Source organism: Dromaius novaehollandiae, chromosome 4 (genome assembly GCF_036370855.1).
Source record: "Dromaius novaehollandiae isolate bDroNov1 chromosome 4, bDroNov1.hap1, whole genome shotgun sequence".
NCBI lineage: Eukaryota > Metazoa > Chordata > Aves > Casuariiformes > Dromaiidae > Dromaius > Dromaius novaehollandiae.
This window is the reverse complement of record NC_088101.1, coordinates 50638713-50660339: the sequence shown is the minus strand read 5'-3', so window position 1 is coordinate 50660339 and position 21627 is coordinate 50638713. Positions and strand designations below refer to the sequence as shown.

The 21627-nt window shown below is 35.3% G+C and overlaps 1 protein-coding gene across 3 annotated transcripts in view; it reads right to left on the bottom strand.

Annotated features, from left to right (window-relative positions):
* TENM3 (teneurin transmembrane protein 3) overlaps nucleotides 1-21627 on the bottom strand; it is a 1359158-nt gene that overhangs the window by 1130772 nt on the left and 206759 nt on the right. For all 3 annotated transcript variants that reach the window (XM_064510997.1, XM_064510998.1, XM_064511002.1), the window contains exon 3: nucleotides 20274-20325. The gene's annotated coding sequence lies outside the window, so the exon portion shown is untranslated. The remainder of the gene's footprint in view (nucleotides 1-20273; nucleotides 20326-21627) is intronic.

The following is a 21627-nucleotide window of genomic DNA, read 5'->3' as shown; positions in this document are numbered from 1 at the left end:
AAGTTTAGCAAATCTTATTTGCTACTTTGTTAATGGTGCAATTGGATTTAGAGAGTAATTTTAACTATTGACTTCCAATTTTATATATGGTCTTTATAGAATTGACATAAAAAATCCAGAAACTTAAATAGGGCTTTTCAGATTTAGCCATAAAATGGATAAATGTTGGCTGTATTCAACAAGTCAGCTATAGCAAGTATTTTCTGCATATATTTGGCTGAATATAAGCCTAATAGGTTATAGTGATCATTACATGTGTCTGAAATGGCAGGAAATGCAAAATAATTGACAAAATTCCTTCCTTTTTTATTGAGATTACTATTAATTTAAAAATAACTTTAAAATAATTTACAAAAGCTACATCCAAAACATGTAACATCCTCCAAATAGAGTTATCTGAAAAATTCACCTCTAATAATCACTGGAATAAAATCCATTTGTAAATAATACCGGAATACTGAACAACTTTATTGCAAAGATTGAAATTCCGAAGCAGGAAAAAAGTCTTAGCAGAGCCTAAATTGTAGCCCACAATATTACGTTAAATATCCTATGTATCGTTGTAAGTCCTTTAAAGATAAGAGGCAATTCGGAACAGTATCAATAGCAACTCTGAATTTCATCATTCTATTTAATTTTTTTAAACAATTTAAAGTGAAGGAGTTTTAGAAAAGAAGCTTGACTTCATTTCTGAAAATATCCTGGAGTACAGTAGACTCGATTTGTCCTATCTTTCAGTAAAATATATTGAATTACTTCTTTCATGACAGATTATTGATCAAGCAAACTCCAGGGGCTTCAAAGGAACCATTATGGACAGATCATGCTAATTCAGTAATGACCTGAGTTTCTTTCACAATTATCCTCAGACAACCTGACAGAGTTACCATGAATGATGCAAGATAATGATTCCAGTTGTCAGCATTTCTAGGCAGACTTCCAGCGTCCATGCCATTCAAGCCCTCATAGTCAATCATGAAAATCAGCCAGAGACAGTCCTTAAAAAAAGATATTGATATTCATAGCAGCAGTCACTGGTAAACAATTATTGAAAAATTTGAAAGGAAGCTAATAAAAACAAGCATAATACATCTGCCTATGCTGTTAGTAAGTGCTCATAAATTTACTTTATATATACTGAATTTGCTAAAATGTATGTTTCTTTGGGGGAAAAAGCTCAGTAATATCAAAACCAGCCATAATTAATAATGCACTCCCTCTCTGCCATTACAAAGAGGGGTAAGAAAATGTCAGAAATATCTGAAATCTCTCATTGAATTTCATGCTACTTTGCCTCTGTCCAACATCTGTGATTGAAGAGTTGCTTTTGGTTTTCCACAGCTTCAGAATGGTGTATGGTTGAAACTTTCTGCAATGTGAAAGAAGATTATTCTATACATCAGAGTTATTTAATTACAGGAATATGCTTGACAAACATATTTTATATCAAAAGCATCCATGATCCCACACAGACCTCAAAAACTTCTTTTCCATATACGCCAATTAGGATGGAGTCAGATTAAACCCTGAATTTAAATATTGCATCCTTAATAATACGGATAAAGGATTAAACTACTAATGCATGACATTCAATCTTTTAAAATGCCTTTACTTTGAAAGCAACATATTTATCTACATTTTGAAAGAAAAAATGTGAAATAATTCTTATTGCTTGAAATCAAGTCATTTTGACATAATGAATTATTGTTTAAAACCGTGAAATGTTAAGAAATACAAAAGAATACCAAGAAAAAGATATAATTTTGATTAGGGCAACATGTTTGCTTTTCACAGGAGTGAAGAGCATTTGTACAGTGGAACAAAACATGATTTGTAATTTCTTTCCAATAAAAAAAATCTTGAAAAAAGTAGAAGAGAGAATTAGAGCAAGAATGAGGGGCAGTGTAGCAGATCTTATGCTCGAAGTCAGGAAGTTCTGGTTCTGTTCCCAGTGTGATCACTGATGTTGCTGGTGACTTTGAGGCAAAATCAATTCAGTCTGTTTGGCAAAAGCTTTGCTACCTGTAAGAAAACAGGTAATATTTCCTCTTCCTTCTATAGTGCTTTGATATCATGTTAAGCTATGAATTACTGACTGAATGCATGTTTTCATTTGTAATTTGAAAAACTTGGCAGGAAATGTTATTATATGTGTATATTTCCCATCAAGCATCTCAAAGAACATGGAAAATAAAAAGAGTGGAAGTGAATCACAGTGAACAAGCAATACATAGAACATGAAGCAACCATTAATCATGTAGATTTACAAGCCCTTTCTTAATATTTTTTGAGTATTCCATTTAATGGAAGAGATTGATCTATCAAGACTTCATCTTAACAGATTCTTAATGGTTTCAATCCTAGTATAAACTAAGTGTGGTTAATAATCAAAAAACTTGCAATGTAAATTTGAATACCTATAGAAATAGTAACACTTTACTAAGACATACTGCCTCCTCTCATTTTGCTAACACCATAGAGTACCCCTAGAGATGAATATTAAATACACAAAACCATGTTATCAAAAGCATTTAACAATCTTTAAAATGTTTTGAAGTTATATTTTACTATCTTATTTGGCTGTGTGACCAGTTTGAAGCTATGCTTTCTTAATTGCTCATTATTTTAACAACACTAACAGATCTTAATAGCTATCTTTAAAAAATCCATGTTAATTTTACATACCTGTGTGCAGTTGTGAGACCTTCCTTCTAATAATGCTAAACCCCTCCTCTTTAAAAGTTGCTTGAACATTTATATGTGCAGAGACTTTAATAATTTATATTTTTGACAGTCATTACACAATCCACTGAAAAGCCTTAATTAATTGGATAAGAATGTTTCTGTATAGAGTCACAAATTATTTTAAACATGCCTTAAATATTTTAAATTAGAGCTTCCAATTAAAATTGTACATGTCGTATTGTCCATGTAAGCCTACTGTTCCTTTTAGCAGACACAGCCTCAGCTGAAAAAGCTGCACTGATGTGAGCTGAGCTCAATTAGCTTCTGATGTCCTGCCAAATTGCCTCATTACCTGTCATACTAACACTACTGACACTTTTAAAGCCAAACTCTTTATATACACATTATTCCTTTTATTTGCAAGAAAATAAAATCTTTTTAGGTGACTAAAACTATAAAGATAAGAATGTGATAAGAATGTGATTTACTCAAAATATGAGCTGTTAAATAACATAGATTAAAACAGGTGATAATTAAGAAAAATCTGTATCCAGTTTGAGGGTTTGGGGAAAATGTATTTAGAGCTGTATTTAGTATTTAGAGTATTTAGAGCTGTTCCAAATAAAGCATTTTCTAAACCCTGTGTAATAGTTGTGGCCAAATTAGTTGTCCAGCAAATTCACAAATACTTAAATACAAAGTAAAATACACAGATACACAATGCTCCAATTGCTTTCACTCACTTCAATATCTGATTTGAAAGATCATATATATGACACACTGTTCCTCAACTACGGCATTAAGCACATACAAAAAAACTTTTCAAAGGCTGAAAAGCCTGCATAGCCTTTTAAATTTCAAAGACAAAACGACCATGTCTTTCTCTTAGATATTTACCTTTTACACTTTTGCAACAGAGGTACTATAGTTCGATGTTTAGCATGTAGAAGAGTACAATGTTAAATGAGCACTTTGGCAGACTTACCTACTGTTCATTTATTTTTGGCTGAATCACTATAATAAGTGCGTTCCATTAGCAAAACTAACAAACAAAGTCTTTGCAATATGCTGTTCAGCGTTACACGTGCATGTGTTGAATAATACTACTTCAAGGATCAGCTTCCTCAGAATCAGCCATAAAATTTAATTTGCATTCTGCTTCTTTCCCAGAAACATATTACCTTAGTTTCTGAGGATATGTGTACATCAGCTAAGATAATGTTGGGAATACCTCTTTTGGTACTTTTTTCAGTTTGAACTATTTCCAACGTTTTATGCTAGTGTCTGTTTCACATGAAAATATTTCTGTAATCTATCTGTCTTGGGTTAGGACTTGCAAAAAATGAAGGACTCAGCTCAAGATTTTGCAAAATCAGTACATAAAATTTTTTAAAATGTTAATAGTAAAAATATAACAATTTGCACTTTATAGAGAAGAGGGAACCAGGGAAACCTACTTGCTAATATGGAAGACCTGCTGTATTGACATTAAATTTATCTTCCATATGTTTTCATATTTAACAATGCCATACGATAGCAGTTACCATGCCGGTTTGCAGACAATTACTGGTCCACAGATCACTTGTAAGACAAAAAGGCTCAAGTTATATAAAGCATATGATACACATGCTACGTAGTCCTTATGCACCACTATGTTTCTGAGCTGTTTTGTGACAGAAAACTATGGGGCAAGGACAAAGAGGGCGTGATGACCATCAGTCTCCTAATCTGGATGAACAGTGAACAAGAATTATAGTGTGCACCTTCGGAGGTTTGTTAGATATTTTAGACATTGCCAGTCAGTCCATTTTGCATTCACTCTCTGATCTTTTTAACATGACCATATCCGTAATAGTTTCATATCTGCAAATAGATCTATGAAAATCAACGAAATTCCTTTTGTAAATTAAAAAAAGACCGATGCTTTGTGTCTGAACTGACATATAACTAAATATCCCACAGAAATAAACTTTGAGGAATCTTGGCCTTCAGATTTGTTCTCCAAGTATTGGAGATTAATTAAAAAAAAAGTGAGTTTGGGCAACTGAAAACATTACCAAAAACCCTACACATAAAGTTCCCAAATCACACACAAGCACAAACCATACTATTTCTTCCTGTATCTTGTATTATCTTGTATTATTTGTTGTGGTTATGGATTCTATTAACTAAAGGCAGAATTCTTGCAAAATCCGTTATTCTTCCCATCATATTAAGTGCATATATCAAAGTTAAATTTAGAGCTAATACCTTTGCCAATGTTATTTGCTGCTACTGTAAAACATTATAAGAAGATTCCTAAAACCTCTAAAAAAGTTTATGCTAGAAGACATCAGAAGTCAAACGTAAATGAGAAACTTGTTTTCCTTGAAATGTTTCTGGTTTAGTTTAACTTGAATACTAGTCAAAAAGTTCTACCTCGAAAACTGATACTACTTACAATGTACCAATGAATGAGGTAACCATATGATGTCTAAAGATTACAGCATGATTATACTGTCAATTTGGAAACAGGGGAAATATATAGACATATTTTCCTTCCATTCCTAGCTAACATTCTCTCACACCAGTGAATATTTATGCTTCTGTTGGGGGAAGGGAGAAGAGTTGATAAAGTTTATTTAGTATAGCTGGAGTATGAAATAGCTTTATGATTTTTTCCAGTGAAATCCATACCAATTTGGAGCATGAGTGTATTTCTACACAGATGTCTCACTAGCTCTCTTGTTTATTTATTTTTAAACCTCCATTGATTGTAGTATCTAACTAGAAGCTTGAAGATAATCATTTTCCCAATACCCTTTTTATCTTTATCCACTTAGCAAATATTAGACTCTCCCCAACCCTTGTGTTTTGAATAAGCTGACATTAGAATTGATGTTTTTGATTAAAAAAAAATTTCAAGCTAGCTATAGCACCTATCTTGTCAAATATCTTAGCACATGGAGATCAAACATAGCAGACTGGCTGTGGGAATAGCATTTGTTAATTAACTGCTGCTGCAAAGCCAACAAGAGGAGTGCCAAGCATTGTGTATTTCATTAGTGTCTGAAAAACTTATGGCTTTGTTTGCCTGTTGTTTTGAAGAAAATTACTGGTCATAGTGTGACAGACTAAAAAAAGACATTTAGAATTTGGCAGACTTTTGCCATGAAAAAAGAACAACTTTAATATACGGTGCAATCTATCACTTCAAAATGTGATATTCTTATCAGGCAATGCAAAAAGGTACTGTCTTATGCCAAAATCACCATGTTTGATTTTCTTATTGAGTATATGAATTTATTTTACTCAAATACAGACCCACATTATATAAATACTCATTTGTAACATTCATAATGATATATATATGAATTTGCTACACTCATCTCTCTGTTAATCTTCCTAAGTCCATGCTTTGATCTATACTTTGGCCCGAGAGGTCTATGCTCAAAATGAGTTTTTATCTCCATGAACATTTCCTTCAAAAGGGACATACCTACCTTCAGTCTAACCTGACTTTATTTTCAATAGAACTTATCATAAATAGCCAATAAAATTGTCTTTCAAGAATCAAGACTGGAATCTGTAATTTTAAGCCTCTACCAGGCAGCAAAATACTGTATTTCAGCTTGGGCCCGTATAACCCTTACCAGAGGCAATCTGTTGGATCTCACTGTTATAAAAACAGAAGAACTGGTCAAGAATGTGAAGGTCAGAGGCAGCCTTGGCTGCACTGACCATTGAATGGTAGAGTTCAGGATCCTGAGGGAACGGAACAAGGCAAAAATCAGGATCACAACTCCAGACTTAGGAGAGCAGACTTCAGCCTGTTCAGGGACCTGCTTGGAAGCATCTCATGGGATATGGCCCTGGAGAGAAGAGGGGTCTGGGAGAGCTGGTTGATTTTCAAGGATCGCCTCCTCCAAGCTCAAGAATAGTCCATCCTGACAAGGGGAAAATCAAGCAAAGGTGGCAGAAGGCCTGCACTGATGAACAAGGAGCTTCTGATAAAACTCAAACATGAAAAGTAAGAGTATAAGAGGTGGAAGATGGGACAGGTGACCCAGGAAGAATAAATACAGACACACTGTCCAAGCTTGCAGGGACAAGATTAGAAAAGCCAAAACCCACCTGGAGTTGAATCTGGTGAGGGACATGAAAGGCAACAAAAGGGGATTCTACAGGTATATCAGCAGCAAAAGATAGACTAGGGGAAAGGTGGGCCTGCTGCTGAATAGTTCTGGGGACCTGACCTGGGAGCAATGACAACTTACCCTCAGTAGAGAAGTATCAGGTTAGGGAACATTTAAACAAACTGGACATAAACAAGTCCATGGGACCTGATGGGATGCCCCCATGAGTGCTCAGGGAGCTGGCCAATGTCATTGCGAGGCCACTCCCAATAATCCTAGAAGGGTCATGGTGATCCGGAGAAGTTCCTGAGGACTGGAAGGAAGCAAATGTCACTCCTGTCTTCAGGAAGGGCAAGAAGGACTATCTGGGGAACTACAGGCTGGACAGCCTCAACTTGACCCCTGGGAAGGTGATGGAGCAAATAATTCTGGAAACCAGTCCCAAACATATTAAGAACAATCACGCAACTGAGAGTAATGAGCATGGATTTACAAAGGCGAAATCATACTTAATCAACCTGATACACATCTACAATGAAACGACTGGGTCAGTGGATGAGGGGAGAGCAGTTGATACTGTTTATCTTGACTTCAGCAAGGCCTTCCACTCCCTGACAAAGTATGGGCTAGGTAAGTGAGGTGGACTGAAAGCTCGCTGAACTGCAGGTCTCAAAGGGTTGTGATCAGTGGCACAAAGTAGCATGGATTCTGGTGGCCAGGATGGCCCCTACAACTCTATGGCTTAAAACAACACTTCAGATGAATGATATAAAAAATTATAATATTTAAAGTGGCCTCTAGCCCTGATGCAAAACAAGCTACTTAAGAAGATACAGTAAGTTTGCACACATGCAGTAAGTAATTTTTTAAAACATTTCAGAAACATTGTTTAAAATAATAAATTTTCTACTCCTATTAGAAGTCCCATTAAATTTTTTTTTTAATAATTAAAACTTTAAAATTGAGACTTTACTTTTCAGGCATGTAAATGAGACACTAATCAGAAAGTGAGAAAAATAGTAAAGAAAAAATCTGCACATGAGAAACATTATTTCAAGAAATAGATATATACAGAATGTACAAGTCTGTTAATCAGTTCATAAGTTAGCACTGTAATTTCAGATGGCTGAAATATTTCTCTTTAACATTATACATCTGCCAAAAAAAGTCTCAAAAGAAAGAAATTAGAGCTCAAAACCAAAACAGAATTAACATGCTTCAGTGAACCCTCCTGAAAAATTAATGTCCCCAAGTTAAACTATTTCTCTTGATATTTGAGTCTTTATACTGAAATTGTCTTAAAATGTTTTTAAATATTTTTGAAGAAAAAGATTGGTTAAAATTAAATATTGTACTTAACATGGATCCATTCTTCTCAAAACATTTTCAGTTTGGTTTTATGTTGGTAGGAGAAATAAACATTGCTTGTTTCTCATGTGCCTGAAATAATTTCCCCCCTCACTTTTCAGTTTAGTCAGCAATAAATTCACCCTGCTCTCTTTAAAGCCTACACAGAATATTTGTGATCATCAAGATGCCTGGAATGAAACTGCTTGTGGGAGTTGTCACTGGGCACAAACAGGGTGAATCAGGTCACTGAGACTCTGTAATTGCCTTTGAAACCTCCACAGGAAGTAGGGAGTGTGAATGTCAACCTCGTGCCCCAAGGTAACCACAGACTGGGGGGCATCATGGTAATGAGGACTGAATCCATGCTTCTAACAACTTCTGGTTTCTGTACCGGGGTAATTCTGCAAGTTTTTAAGCCCAATATTTTGGCTAAATTCCAGATCAAGTAAATAATTTTTTGTTTCATTAAAGCATTAAACAAACTACATAGCTTTAGATAAAAAACTCATCTTCACTTCATGTCTTCAATCATTGAAAAATACTTTTAAGAAGCACTAGGTGATAAAAACCATTGTATTTTATGGGATAACAATGCTATAGATAATAATATTGTTTCACATCTAAGGAAAATAAATCTGTGCCATTCAATAGTGGGAAAGAAGTGATTTGAAATCTAATTCTACTATAATTCCATATCATAATATAAAAGAGGCAATGTAAAAAATCCATTAATTATTGTGATGTACTGGTGTAGGTCCATTGGCAATAATAAATATGGAAGTTATATGTAGAGCAGCTGAATTTGTTACTAGCCTTGATGCACATGCCATCACAGATCCCCAGTATTTTCCAGGAGTCTTTCTTTCCTACCCGTGTAAGACTATTAAAGTATATCATGTGGAATTCTACATACTATTATTTTTCATATATTCAAAAAGTAAATGAAGAATAGAGAATACACCTTTTTACATATTTTCCTTAGTTAGTTTTGTCTAAAAGTCACTATCTTTTAACAACTTGGAAATATTAAAATATTGAATTAACTCTCATTTATTATTCAAGGAAATGTTTAAGTTAAACTTGCATTAGTTAAGATGAATGTCCTAATAGTCAAATACTACAAACCGAAACCAAAAAGTCAAAAGTCATCCTCTGTATTTTTAACACTTTCGCCCACCACTCTCACTGTTATAGTAAAGGCATCTTAATCTTTTTTGTTACTTTTTGAAACAACTCCGTGAAAAAGAAGCATGGAAAAAGTTATCTCATTTTGAAGAACAGCTTAGAAAATGTATTTCTACCAGGCTTCCCATTCCCTCCCATAGCACTGGATATGCAAAATGCTGAGGGATCCTTTTTTTCCTCTACTTTTATTTACAATCACATTACAGGAGCTTTCCTGTACTGAATAAAATAATCATTCTCATCTGCAGGTAGTTTCCTTGGATCCCATACAGTGATTTAATAATTTTAAATATCATACTAGCTCAGCATGATTCTCGAAAGGGGCAGAAAAGATATACGGCAGATCAGGAAGTAACAAACATTAGCTGAAGGACATTTCCTTCCTGCATATACTCAAGCCATTTACAAACATGTGTTTGCAGAAAACCAAAAGCATTAGCAAGTTTCTTCCTTAGAACAGGATTTTAGATTTTGATCAGAAACCAAAGCTGCTTCTAGTCAAATAAAGCAATCGATATGAAGGGGCTATAAAAAGAAGGAGGTAAAGGTCAGAGCCAAACAAGGATTCCATAGAGCTTTAATAAAAATTTGGTGGTAAGTCTGTCATTAAAAATCACAATTCAGCTGCCATTTGACCCAAAAGAAGTCCCTTGTTTAATGTTATAGTTCCTCAAGCACATCATTCCATTGCAATGCCAAATTGTCTAAGAACCTTAGGAGGCTGGGGTTGAATACATGCAGAAATGTTGTGAAAGTCCAGAAATCAATTGTCCCTCTTCCTGAATCAATATAGGAGACTTTTCAAGCCTCGTCTTGCATAGCTGTACATCTGAAGTTGTGTCATTGTGTGGAAATGAATTCAATTCATGACATGCCAGAAAGAAAACACAAGAAACAACATGAACCTCCTATTTAGGGCACGCAACTAGACTACACAGGGTCAGGGCCCTTCTTCCTTCTTCAGGACTGCCAACACATCCTGTAATGGACTTCAACTGCTATTGCAAAATTTAGAAAAATGTATACTTCAGAGCTGATTATGAATCATTTTGTTGGATGCTTTATATTGAAAAATATGCCCTGAAAGAATATTTTCCAAGACTGGCTAACAGGCCAGCTGTCAGAGAACTCTGGCAATAGCATGAAAGATAGTGAAGATACAGGGTTAAAAGTAAAATTTGTGCTGCAGTGCAAAAGTGATGGTGATAAATACTCATGCATTGCAATATTTTGATAAATGTCACAGAAAAAACGTTCTAAGCTGAATTTTAAGAGGAAAATTCACCTTTTTAACATTCATGTAAACCAAAGATGCCTCTTCTCTGTCATCACCACTTTTGCAATGTACATACCAGGCGTCTTTTCAAATACTTTATACACAGCATTCAGCTCTAGGTGTTCCTTCCTCCAACAGAACAGTCAAAGTGTTAAAGTTCCTCTCTAAGCACAAGGGAAAAAAACATGCACTATAATAGTTTTCTTAACTTCTGATGTATTTAAACTGTGGTCCATTAAGGGGATATTATAGACATAAATTGAAGGAGGAAGGAAGAGGAAAAGAAAGAATAAAATGAAACCAAACCCAACTAACCTGATCAGAGGTAAAATTTAATTAAAATTCATGAAAATAGAAATGATTCATTATTTAGTCCTGAAGCCAAATATGCAATATATGTTCCCCTGTTACAATGCAACTGTTCATTTTTTTCTCCAAAAATATATCTATATATTTTTCCAGACTTTGTATGTAAAGCTGGGACTAGTAAATATTGCTTCTATTTTAGAAATAGGAAATCGGAAAGAAGCAGTGATTTATTTAACCTCTCAGAAGCAATTGGTTGTCTGAACAATGATTAAAGCGCAGACCACTACACTACATTACTCTTCTATACCGTTACAGTGCTGCTATTATTAGTAGAATACATTCAATAACTTTCAGCGGGAGGTGCTAAACGCTTAACACTTCCAAATGCAAGTGCAGTTATTCTGGCTCACAAATATAAACGTAAGAATTTAGTTTTAAGCATCCATTTATTTAAATGAGCCCTGCATAATCCAAATCTCACTGTGCAATAACCACAGTGCAAAAGATAGCATATGTTCCCCTCCCAGCAGTGCTCCCATAAAACTCCCATGCACTTTAACAGGAAAGATGATCCCTTTGTTACCACAGAACTTAAATGTCTTATGATGACTAATTTTCCAAACAAGCACGACCAGATTTTATTTAATTTCTCAGGGGCACATTTCACAGAATTGATAGTTCAGAAATGGGTAAGAAATGTCAGTGAAAGTCAAAATCATGTAACCAAAGGGTCAGAGGAGGTGGTGTCTGTTTTACAAAGCAGTTTAGCCTACCAAATCTAGCAACAGTAGAATCGCGTGATCCTGCAACAGGAAAATTAAGTTATTACATTTTGAAAAAGTTTTTAAGCCCCGAGTGCAAAAACAGGTTACAACGTACAACAAAATCAGGAAAAACTGGTTGTATTCAACACATTAAATCTTCATCAACCAAAGCATGAAATATGAAAGTATAGGCTTGTAGCCCCGCTAATATGGTGCTCTCAGAACGGGCTGCTGGCTTTGTGATAAGCTGACCGCATAGGCCAGAACTTGTCAGGCTTTTTTTGCAGTTGTCTTGGCCTGCCTCTAGCTTTGCTTTAGCTTGTTTATCTGCAATCACAATTATCTATGACCAGGAGTCTTTTACCTACTTTGATTTAGGTTTTGCTTAACTTTGTACAACTGTGTGGTGTGATGCCTATTGTTAGGTTTCGTAACTAACAGCTAGTAATAACGAGTAGTAGTTCTGCGTAGAACAAGCTCATCATGACCCTAGAATAAAATGCAGAGTTGGGGAGTACAGACATGGGATGACAGCAGCAGCCTTGAAGCACCACCACAGAATGATACAAGAGGATTGCAGACAACTCGGCCACGGTCATTTACTGCTCATTAAAGAAATACAGCCTTGATAAGGAGGCAAAAACTGTTTTAGGAGTAACAAGGAGAACAAAGAACAAGTATCCAACGTATATAAAACACTCCATTCACATATAGTGAATATTGCAAATTCATGAAGAAAGCAAGGTGCAGAGCATGCTAACACATTAAAAAAATGACCCCAAGCAGACCCTAAAGATAAGAAGGAAAAATATAACCATAGACATTATAACTCCTCCTGGCAAGGAGCAGGAAGTAAGCTCCCCACTACGAACATCGAATTTCCACCAGTGAAGGACTTGGGATGCTGACAACTCATCATAAGCCTTTCCCCTCAGACAGAGGCCACTGGCTGCACTGGAAGGGTAGATGTGACACCAGAAAATGTAGCAGATACTGGAAAGTTGGTGTATATTAGTCTTAACTGGATATAATTTGAACTAAAAGCATTTCAATCATTGTAACTAGACTAATAATAATTCTTCGATCAAATTATTAAGACTTCAACAAAAAAAAGCAAATTCTTTGCTTTGCACATGGGTTATATTCCTTGGCCTCACACAACCTGCACAAGCAGTAGCGCAACAATCTGACAGACAACCCAAACAACCTAGTTTTGGGACACAACCAATTGGTGACATATCTTAGTGATGCCATCAGAGAGAAATTTTATAAAAGACGTGTCAGCTTGTGGACAAAGCCTGAGTATAAAAGTGAAGAAAGAACAGTCTGACTGACTGAGAAGTTTCGTCAGCTTTGAAAGAGGATAGATACATGGATGGAGGATACAGGTAATTCGCTTTGACTTAGACTGCAGTTATAAAACCGATGAAAGATTAGTTGAATGTAAACAAATTCAGTGCAAATGTAAAGGGACAAATGATTGTAGAAGATACAGCTACATTAGCGAGTACAGCTCACTTACAAGAAGAGCTTTGCCAACTCTTCCCCCTATCTATATAGAAAGAGGAAAGTCTTTTATTATTGCCAACTGATAAGAGTTACGCCCAAGTTCAAGCACTAGAGGCTTGGGCTTAAGAGGAAAATCATTATAGGAACATAAACAATGCAAAATGTGAAGGAACACATTACAGAAAAGGGTGAACTCTGCCTCTGCTCCTTACAAACTGTTGAAAGGAAGTGATCTCCAGGCTATGCCTATCATAAATGTAATCAAATTATAACAATGAAAACTAAATTTTATAGAATCTAATAGAAAAGCTAGCAGAGGCTGAAGATTATGAGGCCAAAATATTCTCATTCAATTATCAAGACTGAAACAACTGTGATGTTTACAACAGTTTCCATTAGTTGCTAGAAGGAAACACAAGGAATGCATCAATAGGAAGCAGTTCTTCACAGAAGTTTTAATGAACTGAGAAATTATGTAGACAATTTGATGAGCAAGCCTCAAACCTCAATTTTGACACAAGGCAATATTTCTGGACTACCAAGAGATATCATGAAAGACCACTTCAGAAGCTAGGAGTTACAGAAATTGCATCATGGGAAAAAAAGGGGGGAAAAAACAAAACAAAACAAGAAAACGTTAGACTAAGCCTTATATTTAGGCAATATGTTGAGGATTTCCATCCCATCCTACATATGCAATAAGCAAGTCCCTTCAGAGGGCAAGACTTGGTTTTGTTTTTACTCCCTGTTTCGGTATGCATTATGGCTCAGTTTCTTCCTCACAGACATTTCTGATAGCTTACAAAAGTGAACTACAACTTACACGGTGAACTACAGATGCATAATTTCGGTCTGAAAATAAGACCTCCAGGTACTAATAACAAGAGAGATAAAAGTAAACTTGTTTTCAGCTTTAATTTGTTTTGCCGAATTGAAGTACATGATAGAATAAATAAGGAAAGATAGCATAAGAATGAAATGTCAAAAACGCAGAACAAACATCTATACTAACCCCCCTTGGCTAGTTTTATTCAAAAATGGGTCTGTAAGGAAACTTCTGCAAAAACAAGTTGAAGAAATGAACTGGAAAAGTTAGTGGTTTCAAAATGCTGCTTAAGTATATTTCAGATGCCTTATCTGAATTATTAAGCACTATCTAGTTCTGAATAGCGGTGCTTTGGCAGTAACAGTTCTGATCTTCAGTTTTGAGAGTGCCAAAAGTAAACATCATCAAAAGTTGGGTGTGTTATTGTGTCTCCTTAAATGACTTTGACTGGATCACAGCATTTTGCAATAATAGTATAAATGCTTTTTATTTTAGGTAGAGTAACGAAATATCTTTAAATGAGTGCATAGTTTAGTGCCGTAAAGTAAGCATAGCTTGTCATTTATTCCTGCTAAATTTTTTGAGTCTTAGATTACTGACAGCTACAGTCCATGAATTTGTAACAAATTTAAGCTTATGACAGATATTTTCTCAAGACTTTCGTGCTATCAATTATTATGTGGCATGTTAAAACTGTGTACCAGAAAGTTATATTGTGAAATAATAGAAACCCCTAAAAGAAGCAATAAAGACACTCCTATAACTGAGGGTAGCAGGGCATTTCAAGCTGTAACCCTCAGTATAAAGAGAAAGAATGGCCAAGGGCCAGATTCTGTATTGATAAAGGACTCTGAAATCTTGTACCTCAAACTGGGGAGGAGAGGAGAGATGGGAAGGAGAGAAAAAGGAGAGAGGTTAGAGTTAGCCTCCCCCTCGGGAGGAGCTAGAGGTTTCTACCTCCTCCTGAGTTTTCTGTTCCAGTGGAGTTCAGTACAACTGAAGGGGCAAGAGGTTTGTTTGCCTTTTTTTTTTTTTTCTTTCGAAATATGCAGCAGATCCTAATCCAGTCTGCTCCATAATGTTTGCTGGAACTCAGGTGCACAGCAAGATTGTGTGAAACTGCCAGAATCCTGGAAGGAGCGACAGCAGTGATGAATACATCGAGGGAGACAAAATAAGCAAAACCCCAAGAACCGAAGACCAGTGCAGTTGCCTATTTAGAGAGACCGCTACTTGTTTTCTCCTGATGAGTAGAAATTTAAATTTTAATCTCTCAAACAGCTTACCAAATGCCAACACGAAAAGGAAGAGCAGAACCCTGTCTTGCCATTTCTCGCTGTTGGGCCAGTGATGTTAGCAAGAGAAATTCTATGAAATAGTTCTGTTTCTCATTAGTGGCTTTACATAAATCCAGCTGATATGACTGATTTGCCAGAAAAAGCTGCTTTTATTTTTTAAAAGTCCAAAGTCCCCAAAAAGAAAAAGCAGCAGATGATTTGGGATTTATTCCCATTTCTGAAAATACGAAAACGAGAAGTGATTTAGTCCAGTGCTCAGTGTTGGAATGATGCCAGACTGGGTGAAGTTCAGAAAACAAAAGCAAACAGGCTGAATATTTCTGTTCTCTGAATCACTCAAGATGGAACAATTTAACTGTAAATATTTTGGAATGGTGACACTGAATCAAGTAGAGCCTGAATGTAAGGACACCACAAATAGAAAGTAATTAATTTGCATAGGTCTAGATTATTTAAATAGGATGGAGAGTCCAAAGTAGTCAAAAGGGAAGTCCCATATCACACTCCTAACGATTGAATGTTCACGTAACTTAGTGCCACTATTTCCGAATATATACCGAATCCATGCACAAGGCACTGGAATGAAACTCTCTCCAAAATGTTTAACCACTGGGCCAAAACCAATTCTTTCTCTCTACTCTAGTGAGTTTTGAATTCAGAGTCAACAGGACAGGAAGAAATTACTGTTGTTAACTCAGCGCTAATGATTATGGCCCTCACTGGATAGAAGGTAAGAACGCCAATTTTCTTGGGCACAGAAAGGGAATTGAACTTGAGTCCTTCAATATTCTAGTCATGAAGGAAGTATATAAAAGGGGATTTTCTCCTCTTGTAATATTTTTAAAACAGGTGAGAGTTATCAGTGCAACCTGCAAGGGTCCTGACACAGTCAGTTATAGTATTCTGGAATATAGGAAGTGGAATGCATATTAATTGTGCCTTTTGGGGCAAAATAACCTATTATTTTTTTAAAAATATTGACCTTAGGTCTATTTCTTAAAGGAAGAAACACGAACAAGGTTTAGTCACCTGAACCAGCACTAAGCCTGAGCCCTCAGAGGATCAGAAATTCCATCAGTTCCACCATTTTCACTATACTCAGGATTTCCTACGGACTAACTATAGGCAACCTTCTGCTCCATAAGTCCATGACTGTGGATCTCACTTTCACTCTTTTCGTGCAATACATAAGGAATGTGGGTGGCTAGAGCTGTTTCTAAATATTAGGTATTGCAACGCCTAAGTGCATTTATGGATCTTGCCCAAAGCTATTTTGTCTGCTAAATGACATCACCTCCTGAGTCCCACTGATTTTTCTTGAAACTAGGCTCCCAAGTCACTTCTGCCCTTTGAAAACCTCTACATACGTTTGTCAAGAGATTTTAATTTGCCAAATCACAGGCTTTTATCTTTTTCCCATCACAACACCTATTCCTGTCTCCAAGAAAGAGAGAGGATCAGTCACATAACTGAAAATGACAGTGGTGGGAACCGTATATTTTTTCTACTACCAACATTCCTGCTTGGCAAATGAGGTTTTAAACAAAATGCATGGTACATGCTTGAATTCATAATTCTTTCTAATGCACAGACAGGAAATAATAAGTAATTGAAATGTTCTAGTACATAATATATATGACTTTTGGGAGAAAGAACTTAGGCAATAAGCCATGTCATAAATAAACATTTAGCATATTTGCCCACAAGGCACTTCCATCACATTTTACTAGTTAGAATAATACTTGAAGTCTTCAGTATATAGGGCTTTGGCCTAAAACAGAACACATTTGATTGCTGAATTGTGCTATAAACAGTAGGGTTAAAATACATATTTTTTAATTTTACTAAAATTCACAAAAATTTTCCACCAATATTTTTGGAGATATAAGAAAAGCTTTTTCAACCTTTTTAATACATGGAAATGGCTACAAACTGCCTCACTGGCTTGGGCCAACACGAATTCTACTTTTAGCGGAATTCAGAGGGATAAAAAACTACCTTCTTTGGAAACAGTTGTTCTTAAGAAATAAAATATTACCACTGAAATAATGCACTGCACTGACATTTGCTCATTTCATTTTAAAATATCTGTAAGATTTTGCATGCCCTGGAATTATAGAAGAAAGATGAAAAAATCAAGTTGCTATAACTACCTTTATAAGACCCAGTGTGCCCATCCTACCTGTCCATGCACTGATGAGATAATATGAAAAATCGAATGTGATGCTTGCCCTTTCCTGTCCCTGTCTTTGGTATCTAGCACTGCTATCAGTACTAGTCTTGCTCAAGGAAGTGCCAGACTGTGTTTAAGTCTGGTTTAAGCACCTCATGTGACAGGCTTGAAAGATTCCATTCCTTTTATCTCTTGCTCTCCTTTCATGTCAAATATATTTGTATTGATATTTGTAGGGGAAAATATATCCATAATTATCAAAATATAACTGGATGGTACAAATCTACTTTATGTAAGTTCCTTTACATCTGAGGACCACTAGATTTCATAGAAACAATATTAGTTTAAAATATGCCTTAAAATAATCCTGATACTTGGGAATTAATATTATGTATAAATTACAATCATGGCTGAGATATATAGGATAGCAAGAATTAATGGTAATTTTTCTATCCCAAATATAATTATTTATAATATACAGTACATCCTGTCAGCTACAATGTGCTGACATCTTTATAAGAAAAGAAAAAAAAGAGTAATACATAACAATAAATTCCCAGGACAGCATCAATTAACACTGCCAGACTAAGCAGTTCTTTTTACTTATCTTTCTAGACTGGCTTATTTAATAAACAAAACAAGACTTCTCAAGAGGATTGTAATGTCACTAGTTTTACTCTTCCCTTCACCTCCTATGCTGAATAGGGCTTTTTTTTAGTAGATCGCTGTACCTGTCAGAAACGTGGCATGCATTCTCTTATCCTAATACCTGATATCCTTTACTCATGCTTCCCCAGGGCATCTTCAGTAACATTCAAATAATATCTCTCCTGGAGTATGGTACCTTCTCTTTTTTCTCTCTCTACTCATTTTGCTTTTTTTTAAAGGTAACTGTCCCATGTTTTTCACTTCTAAGAAGCTTTTTCTCTAATTTCACTGAAATAAGTTTCATCCCAGCCAACACTATTTAAATCTTGGCAAGATCAAAGTCTATCTGAGGTACCTGGGAAAGTAACAAATTACCTCATCAATTATAGTTCTATATAAAGACAAGTCCTAAAAAGAAAATGGGAAAAATGGAACAAACTTGGCAAACAACATATGTGAACAACAGAAAAAAAAAGTCTGCCTTTTTGTATATACTATGATTTCCTTCATAATTTCCGGAGTATAATCAGCTACTGAAAATCTGGAGTGTTCTTATGAATCTAAGCATTGCAGGTGCAGTGGAAGAATACAAACACAGATTTATGCAGCATACCGACATATAACAGAAATGATTTCCTATATCTCACAAGACTGAGATTCCAATTGTTTTCTTATTAATCAAGAGGAAGAAATGGCTTTCCAACTGATTTTTTGAAATTAAAGTCTGAAAAAGAATAAAAAAATAATAAGAATACCAAGGCTACAACAGTGAAAGGCTGAATATTTCAGGCATTATTCTGGGATACAGGACCTAGTTTAAAGTCCTTCGTCCATCAGATCTCTATCCGTGATTCAGTCTACTACGAGAAGAGTCTCTGACTTTTTCACTCAGAATACATACTCCATCCTGACCATTAAAATTTTCTCTCAAAAAAGGCTCTGTCCACATAGATTTGTTCCACAAAAAATCCAGGACTCAGATCACATCTGACAGCATCTCCAGAAACTCAAAGGGCTTTTCAAGAACTTCTCCCTCTCCTGCATCAACAGACAGGAAGAACTGCACCCAATATTGTCTCCAATTCAGGTGCTATGTTTCAGGAGGCTGAGATGATTATGGAACCTACTTTTTGCTTTTGGAAAAAAAATTGCAATATTGAAATGTATGGCTAAATTTTAATTAATAAGTGATCTACTGTCCCCCTCAGCATATGTCCTTGATTTTCATAAAAGCAAATGCATGCATGACATTTGGTAGGCTCTAAAAGTCCTAAAAGTTTTTAAATAAGCTAGGCACACAATGACTCAACTGAACAGAAACGTATTGCTCTTCTGTTTCTCTGGTTAGCAAAGCTGCATGAGGCAGAGTGCAGACCACAATATCTGTGTTATTCCCTCCAACTGGATGACTTAGAAGTGATAACAATTTCAATGAAACATTGTATCTTGTTCCCTGTATCTTTGGGAGATAGGAAGATTCTCTGCAAGGGTGTATAGTACAGTACAATACAGTTGAACAATTATTCAATTACTGCTGCAGGAGAGACAGCTAAAAACAATAAATAACAGCCTGGACATGATTTGTCACCAAGTTATTCCCAGCAACTGAAAGTAAGGAATATATTATCAAACTAAAGAACTCTGAAAATTAATTAAACTTTTGGATCCAACCTCAAACTTACATTTCTTAGAATTCTTGGAAGAATGAAAGAAAGTTTTATCAGTAAAAAATAAAAATAAAGAAGTTACCAAGTTGTCATATTCCAAGAAAAATTTTTGTTGCATCCTAAATATTTGAAAATTTCTAGTAGTTTAAGAGTTCTTTGAATTTTGTACAAAGACAAATACGATAAAAATGTAACAAGCTTTTAATATTTTATTTCCATACACAAAGCCCTTCTTCTGCAGCTATCAAATTAATTATTCTTTCTTAGAAGAAAAAAGTGAAAATTTGTCTTTTATATGTAAACACAGCTCCACCAACAGAAAGCCAAATGCTACATTGATTAATGCCATCTCTACTTTCTCTGTCTACAAAGTATACAAAGTCTACAGCCTACAGTGCTATCAGCCAGATAGTCACTAAGAATTAACACCTTCCATTTTATTATTATTATGTTTAAGGAGGCCCTTACCTTTGAAGTATTTTGCAGTTCTTTTGGCAGTCTATTGAAATGGAGTATTTACCTGTTGTAAAGAAGATGAGGTATTGTTAGTGATATCTCAAAATGCATAACTAAAGTGAATCACCTACATTAGTTACTTCAATGTATATAACGTTAACTGTGATCACCTCAGTGTATTTCTATGACTGCCATCAAAGAAACTGCAGGGCTCAGGAAATGTAGTATGCTCTTAGTGATTCAGGTAGCTCCTCAGAACTGACACTCCATTTATTTTTGCATTTATGGGCAAAACACTTTTAGAAGTCTAAGCATATTTTGGTACTTTTTTTCTGTGGTACCTATATGATTTTCTACAATACAGTCCAAGTGACTATGGCTACAGGGAAATTTGTTGTTCAGTATTTTTTAGTACTTCCTTCTATTCATCCACTATGTCTTGTTTTAAGTTCTGAAGGGTAGGTCCACTTCTTATTTCTCCATTTGAACAATGTCTTGAGCAACAGAATTCAGGCTCCAACATGTTATAGCAATAAACAACAACAACAAAACACTGCAAACTACTTAGCATATGATAGTATGTAATGGTCCATAGAAGAAAAGAATTAGGAAAAACATTTACTAATCATTCATATTTGCTATTTACATACTGAATTAGCATTCCATAGAAGTTCACTAGATTTCCTGTGTGATATAAAGTGAAGATTAACTGACAAACTCAGCAAACACACAAATCAACTTCCAGACCTCTAGGACTAAAATCAACTTTTTTCTCATTCTTTACATGACTATATCACAGAATACAAATTTCTTACAAATCTCGCCGTATTTGCAATTAGGTTGTAGCTTTTGGAGGTATACTCCGATACAGTGGAAGTCTCATAAATGCAGCTTTTTGATAAGGGCACATCAAATTTACTGTCTCACTTCAGTGTTTCTATTGTTTTACATTTATTTTCATCACTCAAAAACTACAGGACTGATAACTGAAACTTTCCTTTTGTCTTTCACGGGAAGCAAGAAATATTCCCAAGATTGCAGGTGAGTATGACAGCAATGTTTCACTCTGTCCTTAAAGCATAATTTTCAGGAAGTCTGTTGGCATAAAGTTTGCTGGTTTTATTGCTGCCACTAAAGGAAGTTTTTACTATCAGTGTTCCCAGAGTTTCATTGTTGAAAAAAATGAAGCATTTGAGAGGGAAAGTATAAGATGGTGTAAGAAAAAACAATTTCTCAGGTTTTTTACCCTTTCCTACACTATTTGAAATAGCTTGGTTTATAAAAGCTATGATGTCTTCAGAAATATGCTATAAAAGAAATAAAATTGCAGTTGCATATTCTTCTTTTTAAAAAAATTTTTAAAAAT